Genomic DNA, 26,686 nt, shown 5'->3' on the forward strand with positions numbered 1-26,686 from the left:
TTGTTATGCATCGGGAACAAGGACGAGCCTAGCATGCGAGGCTACAATCAGTGTCTGTAAGAACTAGTGTCCCTTGGAGAAATGTCGCCATTGACTCTGCAGTATTAATTCTTGACGCAATTTCTGTGTTGCATCATCAATACGAGGGTTAGAGAGTTACAGTAATTGATTTGTTATGCATCGGGAACAATTACAAGCCTCGCAATGGAGGCTACAAGTAGTAACCATAAGCACTCGTGTACTTTGGAGATATGTCGCCAGGCACCCTGCAGTATTTAATCGCGACGCAATTACTGTGTTGCATCATCAATATGAGGGTTCGAGAGTTAATGTAATCGATTTGATATGCATCGGGAACAAGGACAAGCCTCGCATTGGAGGCTACATGTAGTGACCGTAAGGAATCGTGTACCTTGAAGAAAAGTCGCCTGGCATCCTGCAATATTTAATCGCGACGCAATTTCTGTGTTGCATCATTAATATGAGTTTTTGAGACTTATAGTAATCGATTTGTTATGCATCGGAAACAAGGACAAGCCTCGCATGGGAGTTTACAAGCAGAGGCAGTAATCACTCGTGTCCCTTGGAGAAAAGTCGCCATTGACAGTGCAGTATTCTATCGCGACGCAATTTCTGTGTTGCATCATCAACATGAGGGTTCGAGAGTTACCGTAATCGATTTGTTATGCATCAGAAACAAGCACAAGCCTTGCATGGGAGGCTACAAGTAGTGGCCATAAGCACTCGCGTACCTTGGATATATGACGCCAGGCACCGTGCAGTATTTAATCGCGACCCAATTTCTGTGTTGCATCATCAATAAGAGGTTTCGAGAGTTACAGTAATCGATTTGTTATGCATCGAGAATTAGGACAAGCCTCGCATGGGATGCTACAAGCAGTGGCCGTAAACACTCGTATCCCTTGAAGAAAAGTCGCCATTGACCCTTTAGTATTTAATCGCGACGCAATTTCTGTGTTGCATCATCAATAAGAGGTTTCGAGAGTTACCGTAATCGATTTGTTATACATTGGGAACAACCACAAGCCTCGCATGGGAGTTTACAAGCAGTGGCCGTAAGCACTCCTGTCCCTTGGAGGAAAATCGCCATTGAATCTGCAGTATATAATCGCAACACAATTTCTGTTTTGCATCATCAATATAGGGTTCGAGAGTTACAGTAATCGATTTGTTATGCATCGGGAACAAGGACAAGCCTCGAATGGGAGGTTAAAAACAGTGGAAGTGAGCACTCGTGTCCCTTGGAGAAAAGTCGCCATTGACCCTACAGTATTTAATCGCGACGCCATTTCTGTGTTGCATCATCTATATGAGGGTTCGAGGGTTACCGTAATCGATTTGTTATACATTGGGAACAACCACAAGCCTCGCATGGGAGGCTACAAGCAGTGGCCGTAAGCACTCGTGTCCCTTGGAGAAAAGTCGACTTTGATTCTGCAGTATTTAATCGCGACGCAATTTCTGTGTTGCATCATCAATAAGAGGGGTCGAGAGTTACAGTAATCGATTTGTTATGCATGGGGAACAAGGACAAGCCTAGCATGGGAGACTACAAGCAGTGTCCGTAAGAACTAGTGTCCCTTGGAGAAAAGTCACCATTGTCCTGCAGTATTAATTCTTGATGAAATTTCTTTGTTGCATCATCAATATGAGGGTTCAAAAGTTACAGTAATCGATTAGTTATGCATTGGGAACAAGCACAAGCATGACAGGGGATGCTACAAGTAGTGACCGTTAGCAATCGTGTACGTTGGAGGAAGGTCTCCATGGACACTGTAGTGTTTAATCGCGACGCGATTTCTCTGTTGCATCATCAATATGAGGGTTCGAGAATTACAGTAATCGATTTGTTATGCATCGGTAACAAGGACGAGCCCCGCATTGGAGGCTACAATCAGTGGCCGTAAGCACTCGTGTCCCATGGAGAAAAGTCGCCATGTAACCTGCAGTATTTAATCGCGGCGCAATTTCTGTGTTGCATCATCAATATGAGGGTTATAGAGTTACAGTAATCGATTTGTTATGCATCAGGAACAAGGACAAGCCTCGCATATGAATCTCCATCTGTGGCCGTAAGCACTTGTGTCCCTTGGAAAAAAGTCGCCAGGCACCCTGCAGTATTTAATCGCGATGCAATATCTGTGTTGCATCATCAATATGATCGTTCGAGAGTTACAGTAATCGATTTGTTAAGCATCGGGAGCTAGGACAAGGCTCGCATGGGAGGCTTGAAGTAGAGACCATAAGCGCTCGCGTAAATTGGAGAAAAGCCGCCAGGCGCCCTGCAGTATTTAATCGCGACACAATTTCTGTGTTGCATCATCAATATGAGTTTTCGAGACTTATAGCAATCGATTTGTTATGCATCGGGAACAAGGACAAGCCTCGCGTTGGAGGCTAAATGTATTGAACTTAAGGAATCGTGTACCTTGGAGATATGTCGCCAGGCACCCTGCAGTATTTAATCGCGACGCAATTTCTGTGTTGCATCATCAATATGAGGGTTCGAGAGTTAATGTCATCGATTTCTTATGCATCAGGAACAAGGACAAGCCTCGCGTTGGAGGCTACATGTAGTGAACGTAAGGAATCGTGTACCTTGGAGATATGTCGCCAGGCACCCTGCAGTATTTAATCGCGACGCAATATCTGTGTTGCTTCATCAAAATGAACGTTCGAGAGTTACAGTAATCGATTTATTAAGCATCGGGAGCAAGGACAAGCCTCGCACGGGAGGCTTCAAGTAGAGACCATAATCTCTCGCGTACCTCTGAGAAAAGACGCCAGGCACCCTGCAGTATTTAATCGCGACGCCATTTCTGTGTTGCATCATCAATATGAGTTTTCGAGAGTTATAGTAATCGTTTTGTTATGCATAGGGAACAAGGACAAGCCTCGCATGGGAGTTTACAAGCAGTGGCCGTAAGCACTCGTGTCCCTTGGAGGAAAGTCGCAATTGACTCTGCAGTATTTAATCGCGACGCAATTTCTGTTTTGCATCATCAATATGACGGTTCTTGATTTACAGTAATCGATTTTTTATGCATCGGGAACAAGGACAAGCCTCACATGGGAGGCTACAAGCAGTGGCCGTAAGCACCCATGTCCCTTGAGAAAAGTCGCCTGGCACCCTGCAGTATTTAATCGGGACGCAGTAACTGCGTTGCATCATCAATATGAGGGTTCGAGAGTTACATTAATCGATTTGATATGCATCAGGAACAAGGACAATCCTCACATGGGAGGCTACAAGCAGTGGCCGTAAGCACTCTTGATTCTTGGATGAATGACACCAGGTACCCTGCAGTATTTAATCGTGACGCAATTTATGTGTTGCATCATCAATATGAGTTTTCGAGAGTTATAGTAATCGATTTGTTATGCATCGGGAACAAGGACGAGCCTAGCATGCGAGGCTACAATCAGTGTCTGTAAGAACTAGTGTCCCTTGGAGAAATGTCGCCATTGACTCTGCAGTATTAATTCTTGACGCAATTTCTGTGTTGCATCATCAATACGAGGGTTAGAGAGTTACAGTAATTGATTTGTTATGCATCGGGAACAATTACAAGCCTCGCAATGGAGGCTACAAGTAGTAACCATAAGCACTCGTGTACTTTGGAGATATGTCGCCAGGCACCCTGCAGTAATTAATCTCGACGCAATTTCTGTGTTGCATCATCAATATGAGGGTTCGAGAGTTAATGTAATCGATTTGTTATGCATGGGGAACAAGGACAAGCCTCGCATTGGAGGCTACATGTAGTGACCGTAAGGAATCGTGTACCTTGAAGAAAAGTCGCCTGGCATCCTGCAATATTTAATCGCGACGCAATTTCTGTGTTGCATCATTATTATGAGTTTTTGAGACTTATAGTAATCGATTTGTTATGCATCGGAAACAAGGACAAGCCTCGAATGGGAGGTTCAAAACAATGGAAGTGAGCACTCGTGTCCCTTGGAGAAAAGTCGCCAGGCACCCTGCAGTATTTAATCGCGACGAAATTTCGGTGTTGCATCAGCAATATGAGGGTTCGAGAATTACAGTAATCGATTTGTTATGCATCGGGATCAAGGACAAGCCTCGCATGGGAAGCTACAAGCAGTGTCCGTGAGCACTCGTGTCCCTTGGAGAAAAGTCGCCAGGCACACTGCAGTATTTCATCGCGACGAAATTTCTATGTTGAATCATCAATATGAGGGTTCGAGAGTTACAGTAATCGATTTGTTATGCATCGGGAACAAGGACAAGCCTTGCATTGGGAGGATAAAAGCAGTGGCCGTAAGCACTCGTGTCCCTTGTAGAAATGTCGACATTGTTTCTGCAGTATTAATTCTTGACGCAATTTCTGTGTTGCATCATTAATATGAGGGTTAGAGAGTTACAGTAATTGATTTGTTATGCATCAGACACAAGGACAAGCCTCGCATGGGAGGCTACAAGTAGTAACCATAAGCACTCGTGTACTTTGGAGATATGTCGCCAGGCACCCTGCAGTATTTAATCGCGACGCAATATCTGTGTTGCATCATCAATATGATCGTTCGAGAGTTACAGTAATTGATTTGTTAAGCATCGGGAGCTAGGACAAGCCTCGCATGGGAGGCTTCAAGTAGAGACCATAAGCGCTCGCGTAAATTGGAGAAGGTCGCCAGGCGCCCTGCAGTATTTAATCGCGACGCAATTTCTGTGTTCCATCATCCATATGAGTTTTCGAGACTTATAGCAATCGATTTGTTATGCATTGGGAACAAGGACAAGCCTCGCATGGGAGTTTACAAGCAGTGGCCGTAAGCACCCATGTCCCTTGAGAAAAGTCGCCAGGCACTCTGCAGTATTTAATCGTGACGCAATTTATGTGTTGCATCATCAATATGAGGGTTCGAGAGTTAATGTCATCGATTTGGTATGCATCGGGAACAAGGACAAGCCTCCCATTGGAGGCTACATGTAGTGACCGTAAGGAATCGTGTACCTTGCAGCTATGTCGCCAGGCACCCTGCTGTATATAATCGTGACGCAAATTCTGTGTTGCATCATTAATATGAGTTTTTGAGACTTATAGTAATCGATTTGTTATGCATCGGATACAAGGACAAGCCTCGCATGGGAGTTTACAAGCAGTGGCCGTAAGCACTCGTGTTCCTTGTAGAAAAGTCGCCATTGACCCTCCAGTATTTAATCGCGACGCAATTTCAGTGTTGCATCATCAATATGAGGGTTCGACAGTTACAGTAATCGATTTTTTATACTTTGGGAACAAGCACAAGCCTCGCATGTGTGGCTACAAGCAGTGGCCGTAAGCACTTGTGTCCCTTGGAGTAAAGTGTCCAGGCACCTTGCAGTATTTAATCGCGACGCAATGTCTGTGTACCATTTTCAGTACGAGGGTTCGAGAGTTACAGTAATCGATTTGATATGCATCGGGAACAGGCACAAGCCTCGCATGTGAATCCACAAGCAGTCGCCATAAGCATTCGTGTCCGTTGGAGAAAAGTCGCCATTGACACTGCAGTATTGAATCGCGACGCAAATTCTGTGTTGCATCATCAACATGAGGGTTCGAGAGTTAATGTCATCGATTTGTTATGCATCAGGAACAAGCACAAGCCTCGCATGGGAGGCTACAAGGAGTGACCATAAGCACTCGCGCAACTTGGAGGAGAGTCGCCAGGCACCCTGCAGTATTTAATCGCGACTCAATTTCTGTGTTCCATCATCAATATGAGGGTTCAAGTGTTACAGTAATCGATTTGTTCTGCATCGGGAACAAGCACAAGCCTCGCATGGGAATCTACAAGCAGTGGCCGTAAGCACTCGTGTCCCTTGGAGAAAAGTCGCCAGGCAATCTGCAGTATTTAATCACGACTCAATTTCTGTGTTGCATCATCAATATGAGGGTTCAAGAGTTACAGTAATCGATTTGTTATGCATCGTGAACAAGCACAAGCCTCGCATGAGAGGCTACAAGCAGTGGCCGTAAGCACTCGTGTCCCTTGGAGGAAAGTAGCCAGGCATCTTGCAGTATTTAATCTCGACGCTATTTCTGTGTTGCATCATCAATATGAGGGTTCCAGAAATACAGTAATCGATTTGTTATGGATCGGTAACAAGGACAAGCCTCGCATGGGAGGCTACAAGCAGTGGCCGTAAGCACTCGTGTCCCTTGGAGAAAAGTCGCCAGGCAATCTGCAGTATTTAATCGTGACGCAATTTCTGTGTTGCATCATCAATATGAGGGTTCGACAGTTACAATAATCGATTTGTTATGCGTCACGAACAAGGACATGCCTAGCAGGGGAGGCTACAAGCAGTCCCCGTAAGCACTCGTGTCACCTGGAAAAAGTCGACATTGACCCTGCAGTAATTAATCGCGACGCAATTTCTTTGTTGCATCATCAATATGAGGGTTCGAGTGTTACAGTAATCGATTTGTTATGCATCGGGAACAAGGCCAAGCCCCGCATGGGGGGCTACAAGCAGTCTCCGTAAGCACTCGTGTTCCCTGGAAAAAATTCGACATTGACCCTGCAGTATTTAATCGGGACGCATTCTCTGTGCTGCATCATCAATATGACGGTTCGACAGTTACAGTAATCGATTTGATATGCATCGGGAACAAGCACAAGCCTCGCATGGGAATCTACAAGCAGTGGCCGTAAGCTCTGGTGTCCCTTGAAGAAAAGTCACCAATGCCCTGCAGTATTAATTCTTGATGAAATTTCTGTGTTGCATCATCAATATGAGGGTTCGAGAGTTACAGTAATCGATTTATTATGCATCGGGAACAAGGACAAGCCTCGCAATGGAGGCTACAAGTAGTAACCGTAAGCACTCGTGTACTTTGGAGATATGTCGCCAGGCACCCTGCAGTATTTAATCCCGACGCAATTTCTGTGTTGCATCATCAATATGAGGGTTCGAGAGTTAATGTAATCGATTTGTTATGCATCGGGAACAAGGACAAGCCTCGCATTGGAGGCTACATGTAGTGACCATAAGAACTCGCATACCTTAGAGAAAAGTCGCAGGCACCCTGCAGTATGTAATCGCGACACAATTTCTGTGTTGCATCAGCAATATGAGTTTTCGAGACTTATAGCAATCGATTTGTTATGCATCGGGAACAAGGACAAGCCTCGCATGGAAGTTTACAAGCAGTGGCCGTAAGCACTCGTGTCCCTTGGAGGAAAGTCGCCATTGACTCTGCAGTATTTAATCGCGACGCAATTTCTGTTTTGCATCGTCAATATGAGGGTTCGAGAGTTACAGCAATCGATTTGTTATGCATCGGGAACAAAAACAAGCCTCGCAAGGGAGGCTACAGCAGTGGCCGTAAGCACTCATGTCCATTGAGAAAAGCGCCAGACACCCTCCAGTATTTAATCGCGACGCAATTTCTGTGTTGCATCATCAATATGAGGGTTCGAGAGTTACAATAATCTGTGATGTATCGGGAACAAGCACAAGCCTCGCATGAGAGGCTACAAGCAAAGGCCGTAAGCACTCGTGTCCCTTGGAGAAAAGTCGCCAGGCAGCCTGCAGTATTTAATCGCGACGCAATTTCTGTGTTGCATCATCAATATGAGGGTTCGACAGTTACATTAATTGATTTGTTATGCATCGGGAACAAGGACAAGCCTCTTATGGGAGGCTACAAGCAGTCGCCGTAAGCACTCGTGTCCCTTGGAGATAAGTCGCCATTGACCCTGCTGTATTAATTCTTGACGCAATTTCTGTGTTGCATCATCAATATGAGGGTTAGAGAGTTACAGTAATTGATTTGTTATGCATCAGGAACAATTGCAAGCCTCGCATGGGAGGCTACAAGTAGTAACCATAAGCACTCGTGTACTTTGGAGATATGTCGCCAGGCACCCTGCAGTATTTAATCGCGACGCAATTACTGTGTTGCATCATCAATATGAGGGTTCGAGAGTTAATGTCATCGATTTGTTATGCATCAGGAACAAGGACAAGCCTCGCATTGGAGGCTACATGTAGTGAACGTAAGGAATCGTGTACCTTGGAGATATGTCGCCAGGCACCCTGCAGTATTTAATCGCGACGCAATATCTGTGTTGCTTCATCAATATGAACGTTCGAGAGTTACAGTAATCGATTTATTAAGCATCGGGAGCAAGGACAAGCCTCGCATGGGAGGCTTCAAGTAGAGACCATAATCTCTCGCGTACCTCTGAGAAAAGTCGCCAGGCACCCTGCAGTATTTAATCGCGACGCCATTTCTGTGTTGCATCATCAATATGAGCTTTCGAGAGTTATAGTAATCGTTTTGTTATGCATAGGGAACAAGGACAGGCCTCGCATGGGAGTTTACAAGCAGTGGCCATAAGCACTCGTGTCCCTTGGAGGAAAGTCGCAATTGACTCTGCAGTATTTAATCGCGACGCAATTTCTGTGTTGCATCATCAATATGAGGGGTCGAGAGTTACAGTAATCGATTTGTTATGCATGGGGAACAAGGACAAGCCTAGCATGGGAGACTACAAGCAGTGTCCGTAAGAACTAGTGTCCCTTGGAGAAAAGTCACCATTGTCCTGCAGTATTAATTCTTGATGAAATTTCTTTGTTGCATCATCAATATGAGGGTTCAAAAGTTACAGTAATCGATTAGTTATGCATTGGGAACAAGCACAAGCATGACAGGGGATGCTACAAGTAGTGACCGTTAGCAATCGTGTACGTTGGAGGAAGGTCTCCATGGACACTGTAGTGTTTAATCGCGACGCGATTTCTCTGTTGCATCATCAATATGAGGGTTCGAGAATTACAGTAATCGATTTGTTATGCATCGGTAACAAGGACGAGCCCCGCATTGGAGGCTACAATCAGTGGCCGTAAGCACTCGTGTCCCATGGAGAAAAGTCGCCATGTAACCTGCAGTATTTAATCGCTGCGCAATTTCTGTGTTGCATCATCAATATGAGGGTTATAGAGTTACAGTAATCGATTTGTTATGCATCGGGAACAAGGACAAGCCTCGCATATGAATCTCCATCTGTGGCCGTAAGCACTTGTGTCCCTTGGAGAAAAGTCGCCAGGCACCCTGCAGTATTTAATCGCGACGAAATTTCGGTGTTGCATCAGCAATATGAGGGTTCGAGAATTACAGTAATCGATTTGTTATGCATCGGGATCAAGGACAAGCCTCGCATGGGAAGCTACAAGCAGTGTCCGTGAGCACTCGTGTCCCTTGGAGAAAAGTCGCCAGGCACACTGCAGTATTTCATCGCGACGAAATTTCTATGTTGAATCATCAATATGAGGGTTCGAGAGTTACAGTAATCGATTTGTTATGCATCGGGAACAAGGACAAGCCTTGCATTGGGAGGATAAAAGCAGTGGCCGTAAGCACTCGTGTCCCTTGTAGAAATGTCGACATTGTTTCTGCAGTATTAATTCTTGACGCAATTTCTGTGTTGCATCATTAATATGAGGGTTAGAGAGTTACAGTAATTGATTTGTTATGCATCAGACTCAAGGACAAGCCTCGCATGGGAGGCTACAAGTAGTAACCATAAGCACTCGTGTACTTTGGAGATATGTCGCCAGGCACCCTGCAGTATTTAATCGCGACGCAATATCTGTGTTGCATCATCAATATGATCGTTCGAGAGTTACAGTAATTGATTTGTTAAGCATCGGGAGCTAGGACAAGCCTCGCATGGGAGGCTTCAAGTAGAGACCATAAGCACTCGCGTAAATTGGAGAAGGTCGCCAGGCGCCCTGCAGTATTTAATCGCGACGCAATTTCTGTGTTCCATCATCCATATGAGTTTTCGAGACTTATAGCAATCGATTTGTTATGCATCGGGAACAAGGACAAGCCTCGCATGGGAGTTTACAAGCAGTGGCCGTAAGTACTCGTGTCCCTTGCAGGTAAGTCGCTATTGACTCTGCAGTATTTAATCGCGACGCAATTTCTGTTTTGCATCGTCAATATGAGGGTTCGAGAGTTACAGCAATCGATTTGTTATGCATCGGGAACAAGGATAAGCCTCGTATGGGAGGCTACAAGCAGTTGCCGTAAGCACCCATGTCCCTTGAGAAAAGTCGCCAGGCACTCTGCAGTATTTAATCGTGACGCAATTTATGTGTTGCATCATCAATATGAGGGTTCGAGAGTTAATGTCATCGATTTGGTATGCATCGGGAACAAGGACAAGCCTCCCATTGGAGGCTACATGTAGTGACCGTAAGGAATCGTGTACCTTGCAGCTATGTCGCCAGGCACCCTGCTGTATATAATCGTGACGCAATTTCTGTGTTGCATCATTAATATGAGTTTTTGAGACTTATAGTAATCGATTTGTTATGCATCGGATACAAGGACAAGCCTCGCATGGGAGTTTACAAGCAGTGGCCGTAAGTACTCGTGTCCCTTGCAGGTAAGTCGCTATTGACTCTGCAGTTTTTAATCGTGACGCAATTTATGTGTTGCATCATCAATATGAGGGTTCGAGAGTTAATGTCATCGATTTGGTATGCATCAGGAACAAGCACAAGCCTCGCATGGGGGGCTACAAGGAGTGACCATAAGCACTCGTGTACCTTGGATATATGACGCCAGGCACTGTGCAGTATTTAATCGTGACAAAATTTCTGTGTTGCATCCTCAATAAGTGGTTTCGAGATTTACAGTAATCGATTTGTTATGCATTGGGAACAAGGACAAGCCTAGCACTGGAGGCTACAATCAGTGTCTGTAAGAACTAGTGTCCCTTGGAGAAAAGTCGCCATTGACCCTGCAGTATTAATTCTTGACGCAATTTCTGTGTTGCATCTTCAATATGAGGGTTAGAGAGTTACAGTAATCGATTTGTTATGCATCGGGAACAAGGACAAACCTCGCATGGGAGGCTACAAGCAGTAGCCGTAAGCACTCGTGTCCCTTGTAGAAAAGTCGCCATTGATCTTCCAGTACTTAATCGCGACGCAATTTCAGTGTTGCATCATCTAAATGAGGGTTCGAGAGTTACAGTAAACGATTCGTTATGCATCGGGAACAAGCACAAGCCTCGCATGTGTGGCTACAAGCAGTGGCCGCAAGCACTCGTGTTCCTTGGAGAAAAGTGTCCAGGCACCTTGCAATATTTAATCGCGACGCAATTTCTGTGTTGCATCACCAGTACGAGGGTTCGAAAGTTGCAGTAATCGATTTGATATCCATCGAAAACAGGCACAAGCCTCGCATATGAATCTACAAGCAGTGGCCGTAAGCACTCGTGTCCCTTGGAGAAAAGTCGCCATTGACCCTGCAGTATTTAATCGCGACGCAATTTCTGTGTTGCATTATCAATATGAGGGTTCGAGAGTTACAGTAATCGATTTGTTATGCATCGGGGACAAGGACAAGCCTCTCATGGGAGGCTACATGTAGGAACCATAAGCGCTCGCGTATCTTCTTGATATGTCGCCAAGTACCCTGCAGTACTTAATCGCGACGCAATTTCTGTATTCCATCATCAATATGAGGGTTCGAGAGTTTCAGTAATCGATTTGTTATGCATCGATAACAAGGACATGCCTCGCATGGGAGGCAACAACCTGTGGCCGTAAGCACTCGTGTCCCTTGGAGAAGAGTGGCCTTTGACCGTGCAGTATTTAATCGCAATGCAATTTCAGTGCTGTATCATCAATATGATGGTTCGAGATTTACAGTGATCGATTTGTTATGCTTCGGGAATAAACACAAGCCTCTCATGGTGGCTACAAGTAGTGACCATAAGCACTCGCGTACCTTGGAGATATGTCGCCAGGCACCCTACAGTATTTAATGGCGACGCAATATCTGTGTTGCATAATCAATATGGGAGTTCGAATGTTATAGTAATCGAGTTGTTATGCATCGGGAACAAGGACAAGGATCCCATGGGGGCTACAAGCAGTGGATGTAAGCACTCGTGTCCCTTGGAGAAATGTCGCCATTGACAATGCAGTATATAATCGCGACGCAATTTCTGTGTTGCATAATCAACATGAGGGTTCGAGATTTACAGTATAAGGTTTGTTATGCATCGGGAACAACGACAAGCCTCGCATGGGAGGCTACAAACAGTGGCCGTAAGCACTCCTGTCCCTTGGAGAAAAGTCGCCATTGACCCTACAGTATTTAATCGCGACGCAGTTTCTGTGTTGCATCATCAATATGAGGGTTCAAGAGTTACAGTAATCGATTTGTTATGCATCGGGAACAAGGACAAGCCTCGCATGGAAGGCTACAAGCAGTGGCCTTAAGCACTCGTGATCCTTAGAGAAAATTTGCCATTGACACTGCAGTATTTAATCGCGACGCAATTTTTGTGTTGCATCATCAATATGAGGGTTCGAGAGTTACAGTAATGGATTTGTTATGCATCAGCAACAAGCACAAGCCTCGCATAGGAGGCTACAAGTAGTGGCCGTAAGCACTCGCGTACCTTGGAGTTATGTCGCCAGGCACCCTGCAGTATTTAATCGCGACACAATTTCTGTGTTGCATCATCATTATGAGGGTTCGAGAGTTACAGTAATCGATTTGTTATGCATCGCGAACAAGAAGAAACCTAGCATGGGAGGCTGCTATCAGTGCCCGTAAGCACTCGTGACCCTTGGAGAAAAGTCGCCATTGACACTGCTGTATATAATTGCGACGCAATTTCTGTGTTGCATCATCAAGATGAGGGTTGTGAGTAACAGTAATCGATTTGTTATGCATTCGGAACAACGACAAGACTCCCATGGGAGGCTACAAGCAGTGGCTGTAGGCACTCGTGTCCCTTGGAGAAAAGTCGCCAGTCACCCCTGCAGTATTTAATAGCGACACAATTTCTGTGTTGCATCATTAACATGAGGCTTCGAGAGTTACAGTAATCGATTTGTTATCCATCGGGAACAAGGACAAGGCTCGCATAGGAGGCTACAAGCAGTGGCCGTAAGCACTCGTGTCCCTTGGAGAATAGTCGCCAGTGACCCTGCAGTATTTAATCGCGACGCAATTTCTGTGTTTCATCATCAATATGAGGGTTTAAGACTTATAGTAATCGATTTGTTATGCATCGGGAACAAGGACAAGCCTCGCAAGGGAGGCAACAAGTAGTGACGGTAAGTACTGGCGTTCATTGGAGATATGTCGCCAGGAACCCTGCAGTATTTAATCACGACACAATTTCTGTGTTGCATCATCAATATGAGGGTTCGAGAGTTACAGTATTCGATTTTTATGCATCGGGAACAAGGACAAGCCTCGCATGGGAGACTACAAGCAGTGGCCGTAAGCAATCGTGTCCCTTGGAGAAAAGTCGCCATTGACCCTGCAGTATTTAATCGCGACACAATTTCTGTGTTGCATCATCAATATGAGGGTTCGAGAGTTACAGTAATGGATTTGTTATGCATCAGCAACAAGCACAAGCCTCGCATAGGAGGTACAAGTAGTGGCCGTAAGCACTCGCGTACCTTGGATATATGTCGCCAGGCACCCTGAACTTTTTAATCACGACACAAATTCTGTGTTGCATCATCAATATGAAGGTTCGTGAGTTACAGTAATCGATTTGTTATTTATCGGGAACAAGGGCAAGCCACGCATGTGAGACTACAAGCAGTGGCCATAAGAAATCGTGTCCATTGGAGTAAAGTCGCCATTGACCCTGCAGTACTTTATCGCGACGCAAATTCTGTGTTGCATCATCAATATGAGGGTTCGAGAGTTACAGTTATCGATTTGTTGTGCATCAGGAACAAGGACAAGCCTCGCCTGGGAGGCTACAAGCAGTGGTCGTAAGCACTCGTGTCCCTTGGATAGAAGTCGCTATTAACCCTGAGGTATTTAATCGCGGCGCAATTTCTGTGTTGCATCATCAATATGAGGGTTCGAGAATTACAGTAATCGATTTCTTATGCATCGGGAATAAGGACAAGCCTCGCATGGGAGGCTACAAGCAGTGGCCTTTAGCACTCGTGACCCTTGGAGATAACTCGCCATTGACCCTGCAGTTTTCAATCAAGACGCACTTACTGTGTTGCATCATCAATATGAGGGTTCGAGAGTTGCAGTAATCGATTTGTTATACATCGGGAACAAGGACATGCCTCGCATGGGAGGCTACAAGCAGCGGCCTTTAGCATTCGTGACCCTTGGAGATAAGTCGCCATTGACCCTGCAGTTTTTAATCGCGACGCACTTACTGTGTTGCATCATCAATATGAGGGTCCGAGAGTTACAGTAATCGATTTGTTATGCATCGGGAACAAGCACAAGCCTCACATGGGAGACTACAAGTAGTGACCGTAAGCACTCGCGTACCTTGGAGGTATGTCGCCAGGCACCCTGCAGTTTCTAATCACGAAGCAATTTCTGTGTTGCATCATCAATATGAGGGTTCGAGAGTTACAGTATTCGATTTTTATGCATCGGGAACAAGGACAAGCCTAGCATGGGAGGCTACAAGCAGCGGCCTTTAGCACTCGTGTCCCTTGGATAGAAGTCGCTATTGACCCTGAGGTATTTAATCGCGGCGCAATTTCTGTGTTGCATCATCAATATGAGGGTCCGAGAGTTACAGTAATCGATTTGTTATGCATCGGGAACAAGCACAAGCCTCACATGGGAGGCTACAAGTAGTGACCGTAAGCACTCGCGTACCTTGGAGGTATGTCGCCAGGCACCCTGCAGTTTCTAATCACGAAGCAATTTCTGTGTTGCATCATCAATATGAGGGTTCGAGAGTTACAGTATTCGATTTTTATGCATCGGGAACAAGGACAATCCTAGCATGGGAGGCTACAAGCAGTGGCCGTAAGCACTCGTGTCCCTGGGAGAAAAGTCTCTATTGACCTTACAGTATTTAATCGCGACGCAATTTCTGTGTTGCAAAATCAATATGAGGGTTCGAAAGTTACAGTAATCGATTTGTTATGCATCGGGAACAACGATAAACCTCCCATGCGAGGCTAAACGCAGTGGCCGTAAGCACTCATCTCCCTTGGAGAAAAGTCGCGATTGACCCTGCAGTATTTACTCGCGACGAAATTTCTGTGTTGCATCATCAATATGAGGGTTCGAGAGTGACAGTAATCGATTTGTTTTGCATCGGGAACAAGCACAAGCCAAGCATGGGAGTCTACAAGCAGTGCCCGTAAGCACTCGTGACCCTTAGAGAAAAGTTGCCATTGACACTGCAGTATTTAATCGCGACGCAATTTCTGTGTTGCATAATCAATATGAGGGTTCGAGAGTTACAGTAACCGATTTGTTATGCATCGGGAACAAGGAAAAGCCTCGCATGGGATTTTACAAGCAGTGGCTGTAAGCACTCGTGTCCCTTGGACGAAAGTCGCCATTGACACTGCAGTATTTAATCGCGACGCAATTTCTGTTTTGCATCATCAATATGAGGGTTCGAGAGTTACAGTAATAGATTTGTTATGCATCGGGAACAAGGACAAGCCTCGCATGGGAATCTACAAGCAGTGGCCGTAAGCACTCGTGTCCCTTGGAGAAAAGTCGCCATTGACCCTGCAGAATTTAATCGCGACGCAATTTCTGTGTTGCATCTTCAACATGAGGGTTCGAGAGTTACAGTAATCGATTTGTTATGCATCGGGAACAAGCACATGCCTCGCATGGGAGGCTACAAGCAGTGGCCGTAAGCACTCTTGTCCTTTCGAGTAAAGTCGCCAGGCACCCTGCAGTATTTAATCGTGACGAAATTTCTCTTTGCATCATCAATATGAGGGTTCGAGTGTTACCGTAATCGATTTGTTAAGCATCGGGAACAAGCAAAACCCTCGCATGGGAGGCTACAAGCAGTGGCCGTAAGCACTCGTGTCCCTTGTAGCAATGTCGCCATTGACCTTGCAGTATTTTATCGCTTCGCTTTTTCTGTGTTGCATCATCAATATGAGGGTTATAGAGTTACAGTAATCGATTTGTCATTCATCGGGAACAGGCACTATCCTCGCATGGGAAGCTATAACCAGTGGCCGTAAGCACTCGTGTACCTTAGAGAAAAGTCGCAGGCACCCTGCAGTATTTAATCGCGACGCAATTTCTGTGTTACATCATCAATATGAGGGTTCGAGAGTTACAGTAATCGATTTGTTATGCATCGATAACACGGACATGCCTCGCATGGGAGGCTACAAGCAGCGGCCGTAAGCACTCGCGTCCCTTGGAGTAAAGTCGCCAGGCACCCAGCAGTATTTAATCGCGACGCAATTTCTGTGTTGCATTATCAATATGAGGGTTCGAGAGTTACAGTAATCGATTTGTTATGCATCGGGGACAAGGACAAGCCTCTCATGGGAGGCTACATGTAGGAACCATAAGCGCTCGCGTATCTTCTTGATATGTCGCCAAGTACCCTGCAGTACTTAATCGCGACGCAATTTCTGTATTCCATCATCAATATGAGGGTTCGAGAGTTTCAGTAATCGATTTGTTATGCATCGATAACAAGGACATGCCTCGCATGGGAGGCTACAACCTGTGGCCGTAAGCACTCGTGTCCCTTGGAGAAGAGTGGCCTTTGACCGTGCAGTATTTAATCGCAATGCAATTTCAGTGCTGTATCATCAATATGATGCTTCGAGATTTACAGTGATCGATTTGTTATGCTTCGGGCATAAACACAAGCCTCTCATGGTGGCTACAAGTAGTGACCATAAGCACTCGCGTACCTTGGAGATATGTCGCCAGGCACCCTACAGTATTTAATGGCGACGCAATATCTGTGTTGCATAATCAATATGGGGGTTCGAATGTTATAGTAATCGAGTTGTTATGCATCGGGAACAAGGACAAGGATCCCATGGGGGCTACAAGCAGTGGATGTAAGCACTCGTGTCCCTTGGAGAAATGTCGCCATTGACAATGCAGTATATAATCGCGACGCAATTTCTGTGTTGCATAATCAACATGAGGGTTCGAGAGTTACAGTATAAGGTTTGTTATGCATCGGGAACAACGACAAGCCTCGCATGGGAGGCTACAAACAGTGGCCGTAAGCACTCCTGTCCCTTGGAGAAAAGTCGCCATTGACCCTACAGTATTTAATCGCGACGCAGTTTCTGTGTTGCATCATCAATATGAGGGTTCAAGAGTTACAGTAATCGATTTGTTATCCATCGGGAACAAGGACAAGGCTCGCATAGGAGGCTACAAGCAGTGGCCGTAAGCACTCGTGTCCCTTGGAGAATAGTCGCCAGTGACCCTGCAGTATTTAATCGCGACGCAATTTCTGTGTTTCATCATCAATATGAGGGTTCAAGACTTATAGTAATCGATTTGTTATGCATCGGGAACAAGGACAAGCCTCGCAAGGGAGGCAACAAGTAGTGACGGTAAGTACTGGCGTTCATTGGAGATATGTCGCCAGGAACCCTGCAGTATTTAATCACGACACAATTTCTGTGTTGCATCATCAATATGAGGGTTCGAGAGTTACAGTATTCGATTTTTATGCATCGGGAACAAGGACAAGCCTCGCATGGGAGACTACAAGCAGTGGCCGTAAGCAATCGTGTCCCTTGGAGAAAAGTCGCCATTGACCCTGCAGTATTTAATCGCGACACAATTTCTGTGTTGCATCATCAATATGAGGGTTCGAGAGTTACAGTAATGGATTTGTTATGCATCAGCAACAAGCACAAGCCTCGCATAGGAGGCTACAAGTAGTGGCCGTAAGCACTCGCGTACCTTGGATATATGTCGCCAGGCACCCTGAACTTTTTAATCACGACACAAATTCTGTGTTGCATCATCAATATGAAGGTTCGTGAGTTACAGTAATCGATTTGTTATTTATCGGGAACAAGGGCAAGCCACGCATGTGAGACTACAAGCAGTGGCCATAAGAAATCGTGTCCATTGGAGTAAAGTCGCCATTGACCCTGCAGTACTTTATCGCGACGCAAATTCTGTGTTGCATCATCAATATGAGGGTTCGAGAGTTACAGTATTCGATTTTTATGCATCGGGAACAAGGACAAGCCTCGCATGGGAGACTACAAGCAGTGGCCGTAAGCAATCGTGTCCCTTGGAGAAAAGTCGCCATTGACCCTGCAGTATTTAATCGCGACACAATTTCTGTGTTGCATCATCAATATGAGGGTTCGAGAGTTACAGTAATGGATTTGTTATGCATCAGCAACAAGCACAAGCCTCGCATAGGAGGCTACAAGTAGTGGCCGTAAGCACTCGCGTACCTTGGATATATGTCGCCAGGCACCCTGAACTTTTTAATCACGACACAAATTCTGTGTTGCATCATCAATATGAAGGTTCGTGAGTTACAGTAATCGATTTGTTATTTATCGGGAACAAGGGCAAGCCACGCATGTGAGACTACAAGCAGTGGCCATAAGAAATCGTGTCCATTGGAGTAAAGTCGCCATTGACCCTGCAGTACTTTATCGCGACGCAAATTCTGTGTTGCATCATCAATATGAGGGTTCGAGAGTTACAGTTATCGATTTGTTGTGCATCAGGAACAAGGACAAGCCTCGCCTGGGAGGCTACAAGCAGTGGTCGTAAGCACTCGTGTCCCTTGGATAGAAGTCGCTATTAACCCTGAGGTATTTAATCGCGGCGCAATTTCTGTGTTGCATCATCAATATGAGGGTTCGAGAATTACAGTAATCGATTTCTTATGCATCGGGAATAAGGACAAGCCTCGCATGGGAGGCTACAAGCAGTGGCCTTTAGCACTCGTGACCCTTGGAGATAACTCGCCATTGACCCTGCAGTTTTCAATCAAGACGCACTTACTGTGTTGCATCATCAATATGAGGGTTCGAGAGTTGCAGTAATCGATTTGTTATACATCGGGAACAAGGACATGCCTCGCATGGGAGGCTACAAGCAGCGGCCTTTAGCATTCGTGACCCTTGGAGATAAGTCGCCATTGACCCTGCAGTTTTTAATCGCGACGCACTTACTGTGTTGCATCATCAATATGAGGGTCCGAGAGTTACAGTAATCGATTTGTTATGCATCGGGAACAAGCACAAGCCTCACATGGGAGACTACAAGTAGTGACCGTAAGCACTCGCGTACCTTGGAGGTATGTCGCCAGGCACCCTGCAGTTTCTAATCACGAAGCAATTTCTGTGTTGCATCATCAATATGAGGGTTCGAGAGTTACAGTATTCGATTTTTATGCATCGGGAACAAGGACAAGCCTAGCATGGGAGGCTACAAGCAGCGGCCTTTAGCACTCGTGTCCCTTGGATAGAAGTCGCTATTGACCCTGAGGTATTTAATCGCGGCGCAATTTCTGTGTTGCATCATCAATATGAGGGTCCGAGAGTTACAGTAATCGATTTGTTATGCATCGGGAACAAGCACAAGCCTCACATGGGAGGCTACAAGTAGTGACCGTAAGCACTCGCGTACCTTGGAGGTATGTCGCCAGGCACCCTGCAGTTTCTAATCACGAAGCAATTTCTGTGTTGCATCATCAATATGAGGGTTCGAGAGTTACAGTATTCGATTTTTATGCATCGGGAACAAGGACAAGCCTAGCATGGGAGGCTACAAGCAGTGGCCGTAAGCACTCGTGTCCCTGGGAGAAAAGTCTCTATTGACCTTACAGTATTTAATCGCGACGCAATTTCTGTGTTGCAAAATCAATATGAGGGTTCGAAAGTTACAGTAATCGATTTGTTATGCATCGGGAACAACGATAAACCTCCCATGCGAGGCTAAACGCAGTGGCCGTAAGCACTCATCTCCCTTGGAGAAAAGTCGCGATTGACCCTGCAGTATTTACTCGCGACGAAATTTCTGTGTTGCATCATCAATATGAGGGTTCGAGAGTGACAGTAATCGATTTGTTTTGCATCGGGAACAAGCACAAGCCAAGCATGGGAGTCTACAAGCAGTGCCCGTAAGCACTCGTGACCCTTAGAGAAAAGTTGCCATTGACACTGCAGTATTTAATCGCGACGCAATTTCTGTGTTGCATAATCAATATGAGGGTTCGAGAGTTACAGTAACCGATTTGTTATGCATCGGGAACAAGGAAAAGCCTCGCATGGGATTTTACAAGCAGTGGCTGTAAGCACTCGTGTCCCTTGGACGAAAGTCGCCATTGACACTGCAGTATTTAATCGCGACGCAATTTCTGTTTTGCATCATCAATATGAGGGTTCGAGAGTTACAGTAATAGATTTGTTATGCATCGGGAACAAGGACAAGCCTCGCATGGGAATCTACAAGCAGTGGCCGTAAGCACTCGTGTCCCTTGGAGAAAAGTCGCCATTGACCCTGCAGAATTTAATCGCGACGCAATTTCTGTGTTGCATCTTCAACATGAGGGTTCGAGAGTTACAGTAATCGATTTGTTATGCATCGGGAACAAGCACATGCCTCGCATGGGAGGCTACAAGCAGTGGCCGTAAGCACTCTTGTCCTTTCGAGTAAAGTCGCCAGGCACCCTGCAGTATTTAATCGTGACGAAATTTCTCTTTGCATCATCAATATGAGGGTTCGAGTGTTACCGTAATCGATTTGTTAAGCATCGGGAACAAGCAAAACCCTCGCATGGGAGGCTACAAGCAGTGGCCGTAAGCACTCGTGTCCCTTGTAGCAATGTCGCCATTGACCTTGCAGTATTTTATCGCTTCGCTTTTTCTGTGTTGCATCATCAATATGAGGGTTATAGAGTTACAGTAATCGATTTGTCATTCATCGGGAACAGGCACTATCCTCGCATGGGAAGCTATAACCAGTGGCCGTAAGCACTCGTGTACCTTAGAGAAAAGTCGCTGGCACCCTGCAGTATTTAATCGCGACGCAATTTCTGTGTTACATCATCAATATGAGGGTTCGAGAGTTACAGTAATCGATTTGTTATGCATCGATAACACGGACATGCCTCGCATGGGAGGCTACAAGCAGCGGCCGTAAGCACTCGCGTCCCTTGGAGTAAAGTCGCCAGGCACCCAGCAGTATTTAATCGCGACGCAATTTCTGTGTTGCATTATCAATATGAGGGTTCGAGAGTTACAGTAATCGATTTGTTATGCATCGGGGACAAGGACAAGCCTCTCATGGGAGGCTACATGTAGGAACCATAAGCGCTCGCGTATCTTCTTGATATGTCGCCAAGTACCCTGCAGTACTTAATCGCGACGCAATTTCTGTATTCCATCATCAATATGAGGGTTCGAGAGTTTCAGTAATCGATTTGTTATGCATCGATAACAAGGACATGCCTCGCATGGGAGGCTACAACCTGTGGCCGTAAGCACTCGTGTCCCTTGGAGAAGAGTGGCCTTTGACCGTGCAGTATTTAATCGCAATGCAATTTCAGTGCTGTATCATCAATATGATGGTTCGAGATTTACAGTGATCGATTTGTTATGCTTCGGGAATAAACACAAGCCTCTCATGGTGGCTACAAGTAGTGACCATAAGCACTCGCGTACCTTGGAGATATGTCGCCAGGCACCCTACAGTATTTAATGGCGACGCAATATCTGTGTTGCATAATCAATATGGGGGTTCGAATGTTATAGTAATCGAGTTGTTATGCATCGGGAACAAGGACAAGGATCCCATGGGGGCTACAAGCAGTGGATGTAAGCACTCGTGTCCCTTGGAGAAATGTCGCCATTGACAATGCAGTATATAATCGCGACGCAATTTCTGTGTTGCATAATCAACATGAGGGTTCGAGAGTTACAGTATAAGGTTTGTTATGCATCGGGAACAACGACAAGCCTCGCATGGGAGGCTACAAACAGTGGCCGTAAGCACTCCTGTCCCTTGGAGAAAAGTCGCCATTGACCCTACAGTATTTAATCGCGACGCAGTTTCTGTGTTGCATCATCAATATGAGGGTTCAAGAGTTACAGTAATCGATTTGTTATCCATCGGGAACAAGGACAAGGCTCGCATAGGAGGCTACAAGCAGTGGCCGTAAGCACTCGTGTCCCTTGGAGAATAGTCGCCAGTGACCCTGCAGTATTTAATCGCGACGCAATTTCTGTGTTTCATCATCAATATGAGGGTTCAAGACTTATAGTAATCGATTTGTTATGCATCGGGAACAAGGACAAGCCTCGCAAGGGAGGCAACAAGTAGTGACGGTAAGTACTGGCGTTCATTGGAGATATGTCGCCAGGAACCCTGCAGTATTTAATCACGACACAATTTCTGTGTTGCATCATCAATATGAGGGTTCGAGAGTTACAGTATTCGATTTTTATGCATCGGGAACAAGGACAAGCCTCGCATGGGAGACTACAAGCAGTGGCCGTAAGCAATCGTGTCCCTTGGAGAAAAGTCGCCATTGACCCTGCAGTATTTAATCGCGACACAATTTCTGTGTTGCATCATCAATATGAGGGTTCGAGAGTTACAGTAATGGATTTGTTATGCATCAGCAACAAGCACAAGCCTCGCATAGGAGGCTACAAGTAGTGGCTGTAAGCACTCGCGTACCTTGGATATATGTCGCCAGGCACCCTGAACTTTTTAATCACGACACAAATTCTGTGTTGCATCATCAATATGAAGGTTCGTGAGTTACAGTAATCGATTTGTTATTTATCGGGAACAAGGGCAAGCCACGCATGTGAGACTACAAGCAGTGGCCATAAGAAATCGTGTCCATTGGAGTAAAGTCGCCATTGACCCTGCAGTACTTTATCGCGACGCAAATTCTGTGTTGCATCATCAATATGAGGGTTCGAGAGTTACAGTTATCGATTTGTTGTGCATCAGAAACAAGGACAAGCCTCGCCTGGGAGGCTACAAGCAGTGGTCGTAAGCACTCGTGTCCCTTGGATAGAAGTCGCTATTAACCCTGAGGTATTTAATCGCGGCGCAATTTCTGTGTTGCATCATCAATATGAGGGTTCGAGAGTTACAGTAATCGATTTCTTATGCATCGGGAATAAGGACAAGCCTCGCATGGGAGGCTACAAGCAGTGGCCTTTAGCACTCGTGACCCTTGGAGATAACTCGCCATTGACCCTGCAGTTTTCAATCAAGACGCACTTACTGTGTTGCATCATCAATATGAGGGTTCGAGAGTTGCAGTAATCGATTTGTTATACATCGGGAACAAGGACATGCCTCGCATGGGAGGCTACAAGCAGCGGCCTTTAGCACTCGTGACCCTTGGAGATAAGTCGCCATTGACCCTGCAGTTTTTAATCGCGGCGCACTTACTGTGTTGCATCATCAATATGAGGGTCCGAGAGTTACAGTAATCGATTTGTTATGCATCGGGAACAAGCACAAGCCTCACATGGGAGACTACAAGTAGTGACCGTAAGCACTCGCGTACCTTGGAGGTATGTCGCCAGGCACCCTGCAGTTTCTAATCACGAAGCAATTTCTGTGTTGCATCATCAATATGAGGGTTCGAGAGTTACAGTATTCGATTTTTATGCATCGGGAACAAGGACAAGCCTAGCATGGGAGGCTACAAGCAGCGGCCTTTAGCACTCGTGTCCCTTGGATAGAAGTCGCTATTGACCCTGAGGTATTTAATCGCGGCGCAATTTCTGTGTTGCATCATCAATATGAGGGTCCGAGAGTTACAGTAATCGATTTGTTATGCATCGGGAACAAGCACAAGCCTCACATGGGAGGCTACAAGTAGTGACCGTAAGCACTCGCGTACCTTGGAGGTATGTCGCCAGGCACCCTGCAGTTTCTAATCACGAAGCAATTTCTGTGTTGCATCATCAATATGAGGGTTCGAGAGTTACAGTATTCGATTTTTATGCATCGGGAACAAGGACAAGCCTAGCATGGGAGGCTACAAGCAGTGGCCGTAAGCACTCGTGTCCCTGGGAGAAAAGTCTCTATTGACCTTACAGTATTTAATCGCGACGCAATTTCTGTGTTGCAAAATCAATATGAGGGTTCGAAAGTTACAGTAATCGATTTGTTATGCATCGGGAACAACGATAAACCTCCCATGCGAGGCTAAACGCAGTGGCCGTAAGCACTCATCTCCCTTGGAGAAAAGTCGCGATTGACCCTGCAGTATTTACTCGCGACGAAATTTCTGTGTTGCATCATCAATATGAGGGTTCGAGAGTGACAGTAATCGATTTGTTTTGCATCGGGAACAAGCACAAGCCTAGCATGGGAGTCTACAAGCAGTGCCCGTAAGCACTCGTGACCCTTAGAGAAAAGTTGCCATTGACACTGCAGTATTTAATCGCGACGCAATTTCTGTGTTGCATCATCAATATGATGGTTCGAGAGTTACAGTAATCGATTTGTTATGCATTGGGAACAAGGGCAAGACTCCCATGGGAGGCTACAAGCAGTGGCTGTAGGCACCCGTGTCCCTTGGAGAAAAGTCGCCAGGCACCCCTGCAGTATTTAATAGCGACACAATTTCTGTGTTGCATCATTAATATGAGGGTTCGAGAGTTACAGTAATCGATTTGTTATCCATTGGGAACAAGGACAAGCCTCGCATGGGAGGCTACAAGCAGTGGCCGTAAGCATTCGTGTCCCTTGGAGAATAGTCGCCAGTGACCCTGCAGTATTTAATCGCGACGCACATTCTGTGTTTCATCATCAATATGAGGGTTCGAGACTTATAGTAATCTTTTTGTTATGCATCGGGAACAAGGACAAGCCTCGCAAGGGAGGCTACAAGTAGTGACGGTAAGTACTCGCGTTCATTGGAGATATGTCCCCAGGAACAATGCAGTATTTAATCATGACACAATTTCTGTGTTGCATCATCAATATGAGGGTTCGAGAGTTACAGTAATCGATTTGTTATTTAATGGGAACAAGTTCAAGCCTCGCATGGGAGACTACAAGCAGTGGCCGTAAGCAATCGTGTCCCTTGGAGAAAAGTCGCCATCGAACCTGCAGTATTTAATCGCGAGGCAATTTCTCTGTTGCATCATCAATATGAGGATTCGAGAGTAACAGTAATTGATTTGTTATGCATCGGGAACAAGCACAGGCCTCGCATGGGAGAATACGAGTAGTGACCGTAAGCACTCGCAGTACGTTAGAGATATGTCGCGAGGCACCCTGCAGTATTTAATCACTACCCAATTTCTGTGTTGCATCATCAATATGAGGGTTCAAGAGTTACACTAATCGATTTGTTATGCATTGGGAACAAGGACAAGCCTCGCATGGGAGACTACAAGCAGTGGCCATAAGCACTCGTGTCCCTTGGGGAAAAAACGCCATTGACCCTGCAGTATTTAATCGCGAAGAAATTTCTGTGTTGCATCATCAATATAAATGTTCGAGAGATACAGTAAGCGATTTGTTATGCATCGGGAACAAGGACAAGCCTCGCATGGGTGGCTACAAGCTGTTGCTGTAACCACTCGTGTCCCTTGGAGAAAAGTCGCCATTGACACTGCAGTATTTAATCGCGACGCAATTTCTGAGTTGCATCATCAACATGAAGGTTCGAGAGTTACAGTAATCGATTTGTTATGCATCAAGAACAGGGACAAGCCTCGCATGGAATTCTTCACGCAGTTGCTGTAAGCACTCGTGTCCCTTGGAGTAAAGTCGCCATTGACCGTGCAGTTTTTAATCACGACGCAATTTCTGTGTTGCATCATCAATATGAAGGTTCGTGAGTTACAGTAATCGTTTTGTTATGCATCGAGAACAAGGAGAAGCCCCACATGGGAGGCTACAGCCAGTGGCCGTAAGCACTCGTGTCTCTTCGAAAAAGGTCGCCATTGACCCTGCAGTATTTATTCGCGACGCAATTGCTGTTTTGCATCATCAATATGAGTATTCGAGAGTACAGTAATCGGTTTGATATGCACCGGGAACAAGCACAAGATTCGAATGGGAGGCTACAAGTAGTGACCGTAAGCACACCCGTACCTTGCAGATACGTCGCCAGGCACCCTACAGTATTTAATCGCGGCGCAATTTCTGTGTTGCATCATAAATATGAGGGTTCGAGAGTTACAGTTATCGACTTGTTATGCATCAGGAACAAGCACAAGCCTCGCACTGGAGGCTACAAACAGTGGATGTAAGCACTCGTGTCCCTTGGCGACAAGTCGCAATTGACCCTGCAGTATTTAATGGCAATGCAATTTCTCTGTTGCATCATCAATATGAGGGTTCGAGAGTTACAGTTATCGATTTGTTATGCATCGGAAACAAGGACAAGCGTCGCATGGGAGGCTACAAGCAGTGGCCGTAAGCACTCGTGTCCCTCGGAGAAAAGTCACCATTGACCCTGCAGTATTTAATCGCGACGCAATTTCTGTGTTGCATCATCAATATGAGGGTTTGAGAGTTACACTAATCGATTTGTTATGTCTCGGGAACAAGGACAAGCCTCGCATGGGAGGCTACAAGCAGTGGCCGTAAGCACTCGTGCCCTAGGACAAAAGTCGCCATTGACCCTGCAGTATTTATTCTCGACCCAATTTCTGTGTTGCTTCATCAATATGAGCGTTCCAGAGTTACAGTAATCGAATTGTTATGCATCGAGAACAAAGACAAGCCTCGCATTGGGAGGCAACAAGCAGTGGCCGTAAGCACTCGTGTCACTTCGAAAAAAGTCACCATTGATCTTGCAGTATTAAATTGCGACAAAATTTCTGTGTTGCGTCATCAATTTGAGGGTTCGAGAGTTACAGTAATCTATTTGTTGAGCATCGGAAACAAGGACAAGCGTCGCA

This window comes from Schistocerca gregaria, chromosome 5 (genome assembly GCF_023897955.1).
Source record: "Schistocerca gregaria isolate iqSchGreg1 chromosome 5, iqSchGreg1.2, whole genome shotgun sequence".
In the NCBI taxonomy this organism is placed as follows: Eukaryota; Metazoa; Arthropoda; class Insecta; order Orthoptera; family Acrididae; genus Schistocerca; species Schistocerca gregaria.